Genomic DNA, 12,331 nt, shown 5'->3' on the forward strand with positions numbered 1-12,331 from the left:
TGCAAGTCAAAACTGCAATAAACGTAGTGACTCGTTTTGGAATATACCTCTTCTGATTGATATTATTTATATTATAATTATCATTCTTGTTGTTAGAAAAAAAAATTAATAAAAATTCTGAAATAACTGACATGTAATTTATTTTCTATCTATACATAATTGGTTTCAGACAACCAGACAAGTCAATTTATGGTAAAGATAACAGCGTGTTGATTTCATTTAATTAAAACTGCATCCCATTAAACGATCGTGAACTTCAAAGTGCGTGACGGTTAAGGTTATTTCAACGAAAATTGTTACGCATTGACAAGCGCAACGAGCATAATTTGCGCGTAACAGTGAGAAAATGGGAAATTCGGAAAACCTCAGTTTGCCGCGCGCTTACACTGCGATAACAGGGTTTCTACCGGCTATTTAGGAAAAGGGTGTAGTTTACGCGAAGTTCTTAAGAAAACTTTAAATTAGTTTTTAGTGCGGTTTTTAAGATTTGGTGAATAATATAGCAAGAAATTTCTATTGATCTAAGAAAGGTAAGCACATATGATAACCTTTAGAATAATGTACTTGATTCTTTTGTAAATTTACTTTTACACACTTCCCAGGAATTATAAAATTTAACTTTTTACGCACTAGTGCCTAAAAAAATCGTATGATACAGTGCTTTTCTTTGAAGTCCCCCCCCCATTTATTTTTTGAACGGGTCAAAAAAAATTTTTGAAACTTGGCATAAGTAAATTGGTCTATAGATACTATTTTTCACTGTAAACTAGGTAGTTGTAAATTACAGCATGGTTTGTTTTACTCTTGTCGAGTAATTTACCGGTTAAGGAAAAATATCTTAAAATTTTTTTTCGAGTTTTTTTAATAGCTATTTGGTTTTTGGAATGTCTAAATAATGTTCAATAACCTTTAACGTGAAATGTGACATACGAGGGCGGTTCAGTAAGTCTTTAGAAACCAAAAAGTTAATCTTTAAATCCAAAATTCAAAAATTATAAATTATTTGTATATTATTATTAAAAACGTTAATAAAATCGCAACAGTGTATTTTTTGGCTGTTACTTTTAGACAGGTCAAAACGGAGTCCACCGAGTCCATGCAATAAATATTAAAAGTACTCAATAAAACCTTTTAAATGAGGTAACACAAGATTTCTATTTAATGCATTTATTCAAGATGGCGCTTATGTGTTATTTTGACATTTAGAACTGTCGTTTTTATGTCAAAATAAAATAGTGACGCATTTATTTTCGCACACTGATTTTTACCTATTCAAAAATCGTAAAAATATAAAACGTTGAAATAAAAAAAAATACTTTTTTATTAGGCCGCCATTTTGAAACGAGTTAAGATATGGGTCTAATATTTCAGGGTTATAAAGTACTCATTGAGACCTTTAAAATGAGGTACCACACGACGCCCCTTTCTATTTAAAATTTTTTCTCAAGATGTCGCCCAGCCGCCATCTTGGAATTTACAACTACCTAGTTTACAGTGAAAAATAGTATCTATAGACCAATTTACTTATGCCAAGTTTCAAAATTTTTTTTTGACCCGTTTAAAAAATAAATGGGGGGGGGGGCTTCAAAGAAAAGCACTGTATATCGGGTGACACAGAAAAACGAGAATACTTAATAATTTTTTTACTTTTCAAGATAAACAAATGAAATTTGGTATATCGATAGAATAGTTATAAGAGCATCTTTTGATATATTCTATTGTTTTCCACCACTTCCGGTTTAACAGGAAGTGATACTTACTTTCTTATTTTAAATGGGACACTTATATTCTAAGGAAAATAATATTCTAAAAACAATGATACTATATTTGCTACCATTTGTTTTATACTCATAAAAAAAATCATTTATTTACATTTTTAAATAGGGTGCCATGAATGCGTTGCAAGTTTTAATTTTGAATGAAATAATCACGGAAGAATTTCTCTACATTTTAAGAATTACATTTTAAATCTTTCACACGCCTATTAAAAATGTCTAAACCATTAATTTTGGCATTTACTTAATTTTTTTAAATAGCATATTATTGGGAACAACCACCTTTGAAATGCGATTTCTTTTTCTCAATAATTTGATATGATTATTTTTTAAATCGGTTGATAAATAAGCCCATAAGAAGAAAAAAGCTAAGTCACATAAATAAACGCATTTAATCAATAAAAATAGCATAGAAGGCTTAAACGTTTGAATAGGCTGCGTTTTGATGCGTTCCTCAATTATTTTTCAACTGACCTAATACACGACATCTTGTCATGCGTAATTTGTTGTTTATTTGACTTTAATTTATAATTTGTCAAAATTTTTTTAAAGTTTTCTTTTAGGCCCTGGTGCGTTAAGTAATTAATTTCATTTTTGATTTTTTTTTAATAATTTCTTCGGTATTAGAAAAAATTTTGTATATTACATGTGTGTAGAATCCCCTTTTTTTATTCATAGGAAATGTCGCAGTCGCCTACAGTTATGCGACAAATTTCCCATTAAGGATCATTATACACACTTGTTACATAAATAACTATTTTGAAAAATAATGTTTTATGTGTGTTGTGGTTTTATAAATATTACAACTTAGACATTAATTAACTTGTTACTTAATGTTAATACTCTAATAAAGAACAAATATTCATTATTTAAATTATCCGTTAAGATACATGTAATTTTACAATTGGCATAATGCAATTTTCGAGACATGTTACAACTTTTTTGTAAAAGCAAAGATACCATTTGCAGATTGTTATTTTCAATGAATTCTTTATAATTAGATTTTTTTTTAAATATTGGTTGTCTCATCCTAAAGATGCTAATAACTAGAAAAACATCCTGGCAAGTATGATCCTTATTTTTTTTATTATAGCTGGCAAAATATCCCGCCGAACTTTTCCTCTCGTTATTATATATTTAGTCAAAAATATTATGGAATAATTCAAATTAAAGCGCTTGATTTATTCAAAGTAACAACTCCGATAATATTTTGTCAGCTGAATAACTGCTCTTTAAATCGGTAAACAATTTTTTTTCTTTTTCAAATCTCTCATTCGTCACGGAGTCTTATAGTAAAAAATATCATTTATGCTTTTTAATTTCTGTTTTATATCGTTATTTATATCCAGCCATTTTTAACGTCAAATCACTAAGTTCTTTTTTTGTTTGCTTTAATGATATGTTTTATGAACATACGCTCAAATGCCTATATGTAAAGTTTTAAAAAAAGAACTTGCACTTTGCAAAGTACAGTGTTTTAAATCTGGAATAGCATCGATGGGGATACTATCCAGATCCCGATGTGGGAAAATTATAAATATAAAACTATGATGATTTGCAATTTAGGAGCTCACCTGCAAAAACCTATCTACTTTCATGACTTCTAGAAAAAGGGTAAAAATTTTTACATCGCCTAATATATCCTAATATTTCCATAACAAATTCCGTTTTTTAAATATTTGCATTGGTGTCATTAGGATTTTAGATGAAGTGAAGAACGTTAAGTATAAAAAGTATTTTGTTATTAAAAAAAAAATTAGATTTATCGGCTTCTGATTAAAAGTTGAAGTTTTTGCTTCTTTTAAAAAAAAATAAACAATATATTAAAAGATGGTTTTTCCCTCAATATTTTGCTTAAACACTTTTTCATTTAAAAGTATTTTGCACCACTGGACAACATCCAGCTACGGTCAATTATCAACAGTCAATAGTCAATACTTTTTTTAATAATAATATACAATTGTGTTTACACAAGTCCAGTATAAAATAAAGAACAGAAAATATTAACTTAGAGAATTCAATTATTTACTGTAAAACTTCCTTCAAATTTAAGTACAAGAACTCTAAAAATTTAGAGCCATGAAGAAATAGTTTGAGATAGCACACCTATGGTCTGAAGTGCGCCGTTTCCAAAATACAGGGAGTTGAAATTTGTCAAAAAAATTATAAAGTCGAAATTATACCTATTTGTAGTTACGTCATCCAGGTGAGAAAAAACGTATGGCGTAGATATTTTTGCCAATCAATATTAGGTTAGAAACTTTACCATCGCCTTCAGAAATTAGTAGTCTGCTATGTATTTTTATACGTTCAGAAATTAACAAATGATTTATTTAAGCAGCATATTCTTATATTTTTATATTCGTGTATATATTTTCATTCCCAAAAAATTTAAAAAAATCTTGTAGTATTTATTGTATTATCAACAAACTTAACAATTAACAAATATTATAATTAATCATAAATAATGGGACATAAACAACAAGTCCGAAACGGAATTGCACTTCAAATTGAGAATGTGATAGAGCGAGCCGCAGATGCAACAAAATTGAGCACAACAACGATCTCAAATATAAAGAAGAATGGGATAAAATCAGATCAGGATTACGCTGCTCATATATTTTCCAATCAAAAGACCGCAAAAACCAAATCTACAACATATTTGAAAAGTAGAATTCGGCACGAGCAGTAGACGTAACAAAACCGAGCTTACAAAAATTGTGAATAATGGTAAAAAATTATTTTAACTCACTGGGAAAATTTTTAATACTGACAATTTAATTTACTTATTCATGAAAAAAAATGCTGCTTGAAGGAATATGTTAACACATTAAAATGAAAATACCATTCCAAAAAATAAAACATGCAAATTAAAAAAAAACACGCCATATTGCATTACCAAGTTAATGAAATTGCAACGATATGATTGAATACTTAAACGACGATCATAAAATAAAATTTGCTAGAGCAAAAAAAGCTTAATCAGTCTCGTCAGTATTGTCAAAGTCAAAACTGAAATCAGAGATATTGTCTTCGTCATCGTCGTCTTCGTCACTCGTAATCACAAGTGGCAGAATGTCATAGGCATCACACACTTGTATTGTCTCCCAAGCCTTTTCAATTACCTTTTCTGTATGAAAAACATATTTTTGCCAATGATCTATAAAAATTTCGTTTATTACACTTTCCCATGTAGTCAGAACTTCTGAAGGTGACCCGTTAAAATTGGAAATATATTGATCATATTTTCGTTTACATCCCGACCATACCATTTCAATTGCATTAAACTGGCAATGATATGGTGGCAGTCGCAAAATTTTGCGTCCTTAAGGTTTAACATATTCATCAAGTACTTTTTTCACTAGGGTAGTTTCTGCGTGTCATACTCCATATTTTATCTTTCATGGCTTTTTCTGGAAAGCCAATATTCTTTTTTTTCAACCATTCGGTCAGTCTCTGCTTTGTTCAAGATTTTCTCGGAATTTCTTCTAATAAACCAGAATGGTAACTTGAATTGTCCATGATTATAAATGACTTTGGGGGAAGATGAGAAGAAAGAAACCAGCTGAGTTTTAAACCAGTTTTCGAAATTTTTCCTGTTCATATTGTCATGATGATCTCCCGTCTTTAATCCACTCTTGAATATTAAATTTGCACCATTGATGAAGCCATTTTGGATCAGGCGTGGACCACGATATAACGATGACCTTAAAAATGAAAGATAATTCAATTGTCTTCTTTTAGAAATCATTCTTCCAGAACATAAATTTAATATTATTAATAAGTAATGTTCCATGCACATACGAGTAGTGTATGGAGTTAAATTCCCTTATATTGTCTTAGAGAGAAATTTTATGAAACTATGAAATTATGAAGTTAGAGGGCCCTTACAAGGGCAATAGTTTTTATTCAAAAAAAATTCTAAAAAGATAACCAGATAATTTTTACCTTCACTGTTTTTCCTTGAATCCGTGTGCTTGGTATCATCTTGCCAGCTACTACGAAATGATCCCTTACTAAAAATCCACGTCTCGTCAATGAAAACTGGAGTAAAACCTTCCTGACCTACATTCTATTTTTGATATACTCCCTTAAAAAATTGATTCTTTTATGAACAATATTTGGCAAGTCCATCAAATATTTTCTGTTATTTGATTTTTTCCACTTGAAGCCTATACTATTGATCCATCTTCTTAAGGAGTCAATGGAAAACTCAAAATATTCAATTTCTTCCTTGAACTTTTCTCTTATTGTTGCCAATATTACATATTCTTTTCTGGCGTACATAGAATAAATTGTGTCCCGAATTCTATGTTTCAAATATGTTGTAATTTTGGTTTTTGCTGTCTTTTGCTTGGAAGATATACGGGCTGCGTAATCCTGATCTGATTTTATTCCATTCTTCTTTATATTTGCGATCGTTGTTGTGCTCAATTTTGTTGCATCTGCGGCTCGCTGTATCACATTCTCAATTTGAAGTGCAATTCCCTTTCAGACTTCTTCCTTTTCCAGTTGAAAAAAAGCCAATATATTTAAAATCATCAGCTGCGATTGTTCATTATACCTATTAGATCTTTTTTTAGGCATTATCTAACACTTTTCGAAATAACTTTCAAGAACAAGTTGACAAACCAATATTTTTGATTGACAGTGACGGAAATTTCACATAACCTAGTATATAAAAGATGAATTATCATCAGACACCAATTTTTTTCAGAAGTTTGTTGTCGCCGCTGTTTGGAATATGCTAAACAAAGATAAACAAAAATAACGTCATTACAAATAGGTATAATTTCGACTTTAGGCGGTATGGCAAGCTTTTTGAGCTACTGCAGGTAATTTGACTTGTTCAGGGACATGTACTTTAATTTTTTTATAAATAAACAGGTACGCCACTATTTTTGTTGAATGTTTGGTTCGTGCAAAAAAATAAAATCCATACCAGGATCCTTCAAAACTTTTTTTTCACAACGAAAAGTTTAATATCATTAAATAAATAATTTAACTAAACAATAAACAATAAAAAACAATTCAAACCAAATGCTCAAAGTGTCCTCCATGCATTATCAGCACCTGTTGACTTAAGATGCCCGTACACGAGCAAAGACCTCTGGATTATTTCTCAGAAAATCTGCAGCCGTCACAACTCTAGCAACTAGGTCTGCTCTGTTGGTTACAGGTGTTGTACTGGCCAAGAGACTGGACCATCTTTATCAATCCACCTGTTGTTGTAGGTCCTATCTAGAAAAGCCCTTACAGTACGAGCGAAATGCGCTGGACAGCCATCGTGCTGGAACCAGAGCCGCAACTCGAGAGGCATCTTTCATTAGGCCCGACATAACAGCTCATAAAAATACTAAGTAACTATTACCGTCAAGGTAATTTAGCAAAACGTTTAAGTGGCCGCTAAGAATACCTGCTCAAACATTAATGTAAAATTTCTGCTGATACTCTCTGAAGTGTTTAGCATTAGGGTTTTGATAGCTCCACTCGTGGTTATTGCCAGGATTAAATGACCCCTCGCGCGAAAATTCTTTTTCGTCACTTGTAAGGATTAAACCTGGAAAATTAGCGTTATTCTGTTTGACAAAGAAACCAATCGCAGAACTCAAGACAACAAAGAGCGTCTCCAGGAATAAGATGCTACACCTTTTGCAATTTAAACGGATGAAGATTATCGTTTTGTAATACTCGATGCACGCTGTTTTTAGCAAAACAAACTGCTGGCTCTAACTTCTATTGTGAGTGCTATTATTGGGCTCAATTTAAATACGTGCCATAATTACATAAACATAAACGCGATAAGGAAAAATACATTTTTACCAGTCATCATTTATAAGTTTTAACAATACTTCCCGTCATTGGGCAGGTCTCCCGTAACCTTTGATCAATTTTTATGAAAATTCTGGAAAAAATTATGAAAATTCTCCGCTGCCTCTACAAGTGCTGTGCCAACAAAGCATTTCCTCGCGCTTTGCCATACAAAAGATGCATATCTGCAAGCTCCGCCAATCCAAAATCTCATCTCTCGCTTTAATCTCACTGCCACCCATATACCTGTATCTTAAACAAATTAGAAAAACTCATTTGATTAGTTAATTATCTAAAAACTTATATCTAGCTCTCTATAATATAGATATCTGCTTATATTAATTATTTTAATATCTGTATTAAATGCCTATTTACTTTATTTATTTTTATTTATCTACTACCTAATAGGAAAGGATAAGGCATCTTTTAAAAATTTTAGACAGGATCACTCGCTTCTCGCCTTGGAGTCCAAGCAAGGCCTTGTTTTAATTTATAACAATACAGAGTGACTCGGATAGGTGAGTAAATATTAAAGGGAGTGTTTTTAACTAGCTTACATTTTACATCCTTTGTCTGATTTTATATAAGTTATCCTAAACTAGCATAGTATCAAAGATAATACTACTACGGGAAGATAAACCATACAATGTTAAAATTTTGATACCCTCGATGGACTTTGGCTCCCGCGAGCCGATGTCCATCGAGAGAGCGTTAAACAGCGTTGCCGCGACACATGTTCGACGAATGTTATTCTTGCCCGTGCGTCGCCGTCGCCCTATCATCGCATATCGGTGCCCTACTATGCGTGTACCATAACCTTAGAACATTGAAAGGCTAGAAGTAGCATGCCGTGGAACTATGGGCAGGTTTGTTTGCTTGCAACATCTCTGATGCAATGATGCCAAATGCTTATAGAGAAATGGCAAAAATCACTTTATAATATCATAAAAATGTTCAGTTTCCGAAGGCTCAAAACAATACTATTGCTCTCCTTTAATAAAATATCAAGCATTTTTTTAAAATAAATTTGATAAGATACTCTATATCGAAGTCAATATACGTTAAATAAATGAAAATAAAGTACGAAGAAACGAGAAAACGGTAATGGCATCGCAACGCCGCTCGATCCCATTGTTTATGCCACCGATACAAGCACTCTCTACCAGTGACGTCGTCAACAAATATTTACCTGTTAAATTTTTATTAATTATTATAGAGTTTGAGTATAAGTAATATTACCATTTATGAGCTATTTATGTATTTTTTTAACGGACTTCGTTAGAGGAAGGTCCTAATAAAAGGCAGCATTTTTGTCAAAGCATTTTTATGGAAATTAAATGTTTAATTAATATAATATTATAGATTTCTTAATAAATCATGTTTTAAGACATACATTTTTAACATTTTGCAAAATTTCATTGTTATTGTTATATTGAACAGAACTCAGTTTTACATCACTTACTTTATATCACATAATATATACTTCTATGGTGCTGACTTTTTCAAAGGGACAGTATTGCTTCAGCGGAAAGAGTTAAAACTAAAAGGATGTTTAAATTGTGAAGGAGTCGCAGGTTCTTTATAGGTTATAAGATTTTTATTATGAGTATTTAGCCTGTACAATCGTTTTCAGACATTTAACAGTGACCTATATAATACCTAATACCAATTATTATATCATATTAATTTATACTAAAAAACAAAGCTTACCTAAGAATAAAGACTATGTACAATAGCTTAGATTAGATAGTTTATTAGTAGTAATATACAAACAAGTACTTTTACAAGTCAAATAAAATATGTAGTATGTTGGGCTTTTTCGAAAATCTTGTTATTATTTCTTAAGTATTTTAATAATGACTTGAGACATCTAATTCAATTTCTTTGGCGCAAATTTGTTTGTTGCAATCTTCAAATTTTATTTTTTTGTTCTTTTTTTTTTTCCATAATTTGGTGACAAGTGATTTAGCTTTTGAAACGGTGGAATCATCAGTGCTTAGGTCCTCAGGATATCATTTTGATTTTACCCTGGAATAATATACATAAAAATATAGCATTACCAAAATTAAAAAGAAAAAATTTAAAAAATGTATTATGATAATCCAATTAATCAATAAAATGTATGTTATTATAAAGAATCTTTGTAATATCATACATTTGATTAATTCCATTTAATTAAACAAATATAACACAATAAAATACTATATCACTTTTAAATAAGATATATAGAATAGGATGATACATGGCATAAAACTAGTAGTCTATTTTGAGTGTATTTTTACCTTTTCCTTGGCAGAGTCAGGGAATTTGTAGCAGTTAAACAAAAACGGCTTGGATGAGAAATAGTAATTGTTGACCTAAACCTAGACGGTAACAATTAATCTCAGATGTAGTTATTGTTGATGAATGATCAGATCTGTAATTATACAAAATTTGGTGTATCAAGAATATTAATCTATTTTAATTATCCATACTTGTGTATATTAGCTTCACTGTTTGTACTATATACCATTTTGGGATCTAAAGAAATTTTTGCACTCTTCAGGAAAACTACCCCTGCAGCTTTGAAGGGTAAATCACTTGGTAAATTAACTGAATTATCGGCTGCTGTGTTTTTAACCAGTGCATCAGAAATCCTAGTAAAAAAATAGTTTTACACACATACCTAATTTAATAAGTATTAGGTATAAATAAAGCTTATATGAGTTACACTAATACTTTTTGTGACGATTTTTTTATACTAGAAAAATATATTTAAAAAAAAATACCTTTAAGGTAGAGCTGATTTTTTTAATAAAGTCTGGCTACTGATAATATTATCTTCCTTATATAAGAAATCACTTCTAAGGATGTGATCTGAACAAACAAATATGTTCTTTTTAATTGTGTTGATTTCCAATAATGAAATCCATTGTTCCCTTTGGGCTTATGTATATTAGGCAATCTATAATAAGTATTTGATATTTAATCAAAAAGCAAAAAAATTACAGTAATAAATTAATATGTGGTGCCAATTACTATATATATTATTGTAAATTGCCATATGGTAAAACAAAAAAAAATTATCGACCAAATTTTAGGGAAAGACAAAATTAACTTTATACATAGATATCAATATCTAAATAAATTTCAAAATTCTTTAAAGGCAATAAAAATTAGTAATTTCATCTATCTACCTAATGTCTATATTAAAAAAACATAACTATATGTAGATAGGTACATGGGTATTATGCCTTCTTTCTGCCAAAACAACAAAAAAAACATAAAATCCTGTAATAAAACCAGGGACAAAATTCTAGTTTTATATTTTTTATAGCCTATTGATAGATGAATATGTTCAAAAAAATATTTAGATTTAAAAATATAAATATTTTGGTATTTTACGCACACTTTCACATTCAAGTTTTTATTAGGTTTATATCTATAAGATCCCCTATTCTACGTTTATGATGATGGTAACCCCATGATGTGATGTTATGAAAGTATCGGTACTTACTTGTGAGAGGATCGGCTTGAATCACCTTTTTATTATGATGCGGCACAAACGACACAAGTTTTTGCCATCCTAGCAATTAAAAAAAACACTAAAATGTGGCCTTTTTCCTTTTTAAACTAAAAATTAAAGAAAATACACGAATCCCCAAAATAAACAAAAAGCCGTTTGACAGATGACACTACGCGTATGGCTCAGGCGCTAAAGCTCCGGTGTTGTCGCTTCAAATTTTTTAGAAGCAGTTTTAGGGATAAGAATGTTAATAATTTTGTTTATTTTTTGCTTAAGGATATTATATTTATTGCTAAAATAGGTTAATTGTAGTATTTATACTTTTTATTTTAAAATTTCCTATAAAATACAACACAAATAAGTTAAATTAACGTTATAATGGTTGTTAAAATATAGCTAAAAATTTCCTCCGTTGGAAATTTGCGTCGACTTGACAACAGAGAATCGGCAAATATGTTTGTAAACAAAACACCCCTCTTGCCCCTGTGCACATGTTGGACTCAAACAAAGTTGTTGTTTACTAATTCTAGCCTTTCAATGTTCTAAGACCATAACTACTTCGATGAATAGAATTTTATTGTTTTTCTTGCTTCGGTTTTATGGGGTTACTGCTTTTTGGGTTTATTTTTTAAAAATTGGTGTTTTAATTCCAATATTGTGTTTTAAAGAAAGCAAGTATACGATGTCAGACAAGGTATGCCAATACTTTAGTTGTAGAGCAAATAGGAGACGAGATAAAGTAAAGTTATTTACATTTCCCTATAAAAACTCTGAATTATGTGAACGTTACGTTGGATTATCAACTCTGGTAAGTAAAAAAAAACAAACATTTTTACCACATAGGTAGATTTTAACTTTTTTTTAATTGATAAATATAAATACATATTTATAAGAGAAACAAAACCAGATTTATATACACATACCTATAATTTTTATCTAGAAAACCTAGGTACCTACAAAAATAAAATTATCTGTAAAAGTCAACGCTTTAAATGTAGGAATTAAGGCATCCTAGAATATGTATGTACATAAGTATACTGGGTGTCTTAGGAAAGTGGTTCACCCCTATAACTTTTTTAATTTTTAAGTAAAAAAAATGAAATTTGGTAAGTGGGTGTAGCGTCCAAATTGGGATTGGCTGAAGTATTCAGTTGTTTTCTGTCACTTCCGGTTTAACCGGAAATGGCCCTAACTTTATTATTTTAAATAGGACCCCCCCAATTTTTTTGACATATTTGAA

The 12,331-nt window shown here is 30.3% G+C and overlaps 1 protein-coding gene across 2 annotated transcripts in view; it reads left to right on the forward strand.

The window, feature by feature from the left end:
* Nucleotides 1-331: 331 nt before the first annotated feature.
* The window catches only part of LOC126744737 (oxytocin receptor-like), a 504,438-nt gene continuing 492,438 nt past the window's right edge, over nucleotides 332-12,331 (forward strand). For both annotated transcript variants that reach the window (XM_050452271.1, XM_050452270.1), the window contains exon 1: nucleotides 332-530. The gene's annotated coding sequence lies outside the window, so the exon portion shown is untranslated. The remainder of the gene's footprint in view (nucleotides 531-12,331) is intronic.

The sequence above is a fragment of the Anthonomus grandis genome, chromosome 14 (assembly GCF_022605725.1).
Source record: "Anthonomus grandis grandis chromosome 14, icAntGran1.3, whole genome shotgun sequence".
NCBI lineage: Eukaryota > Metazoa > Arthropoda > Insecta > Coleoptera > Curculionidae > Anthonomus > Anthonomus grandis.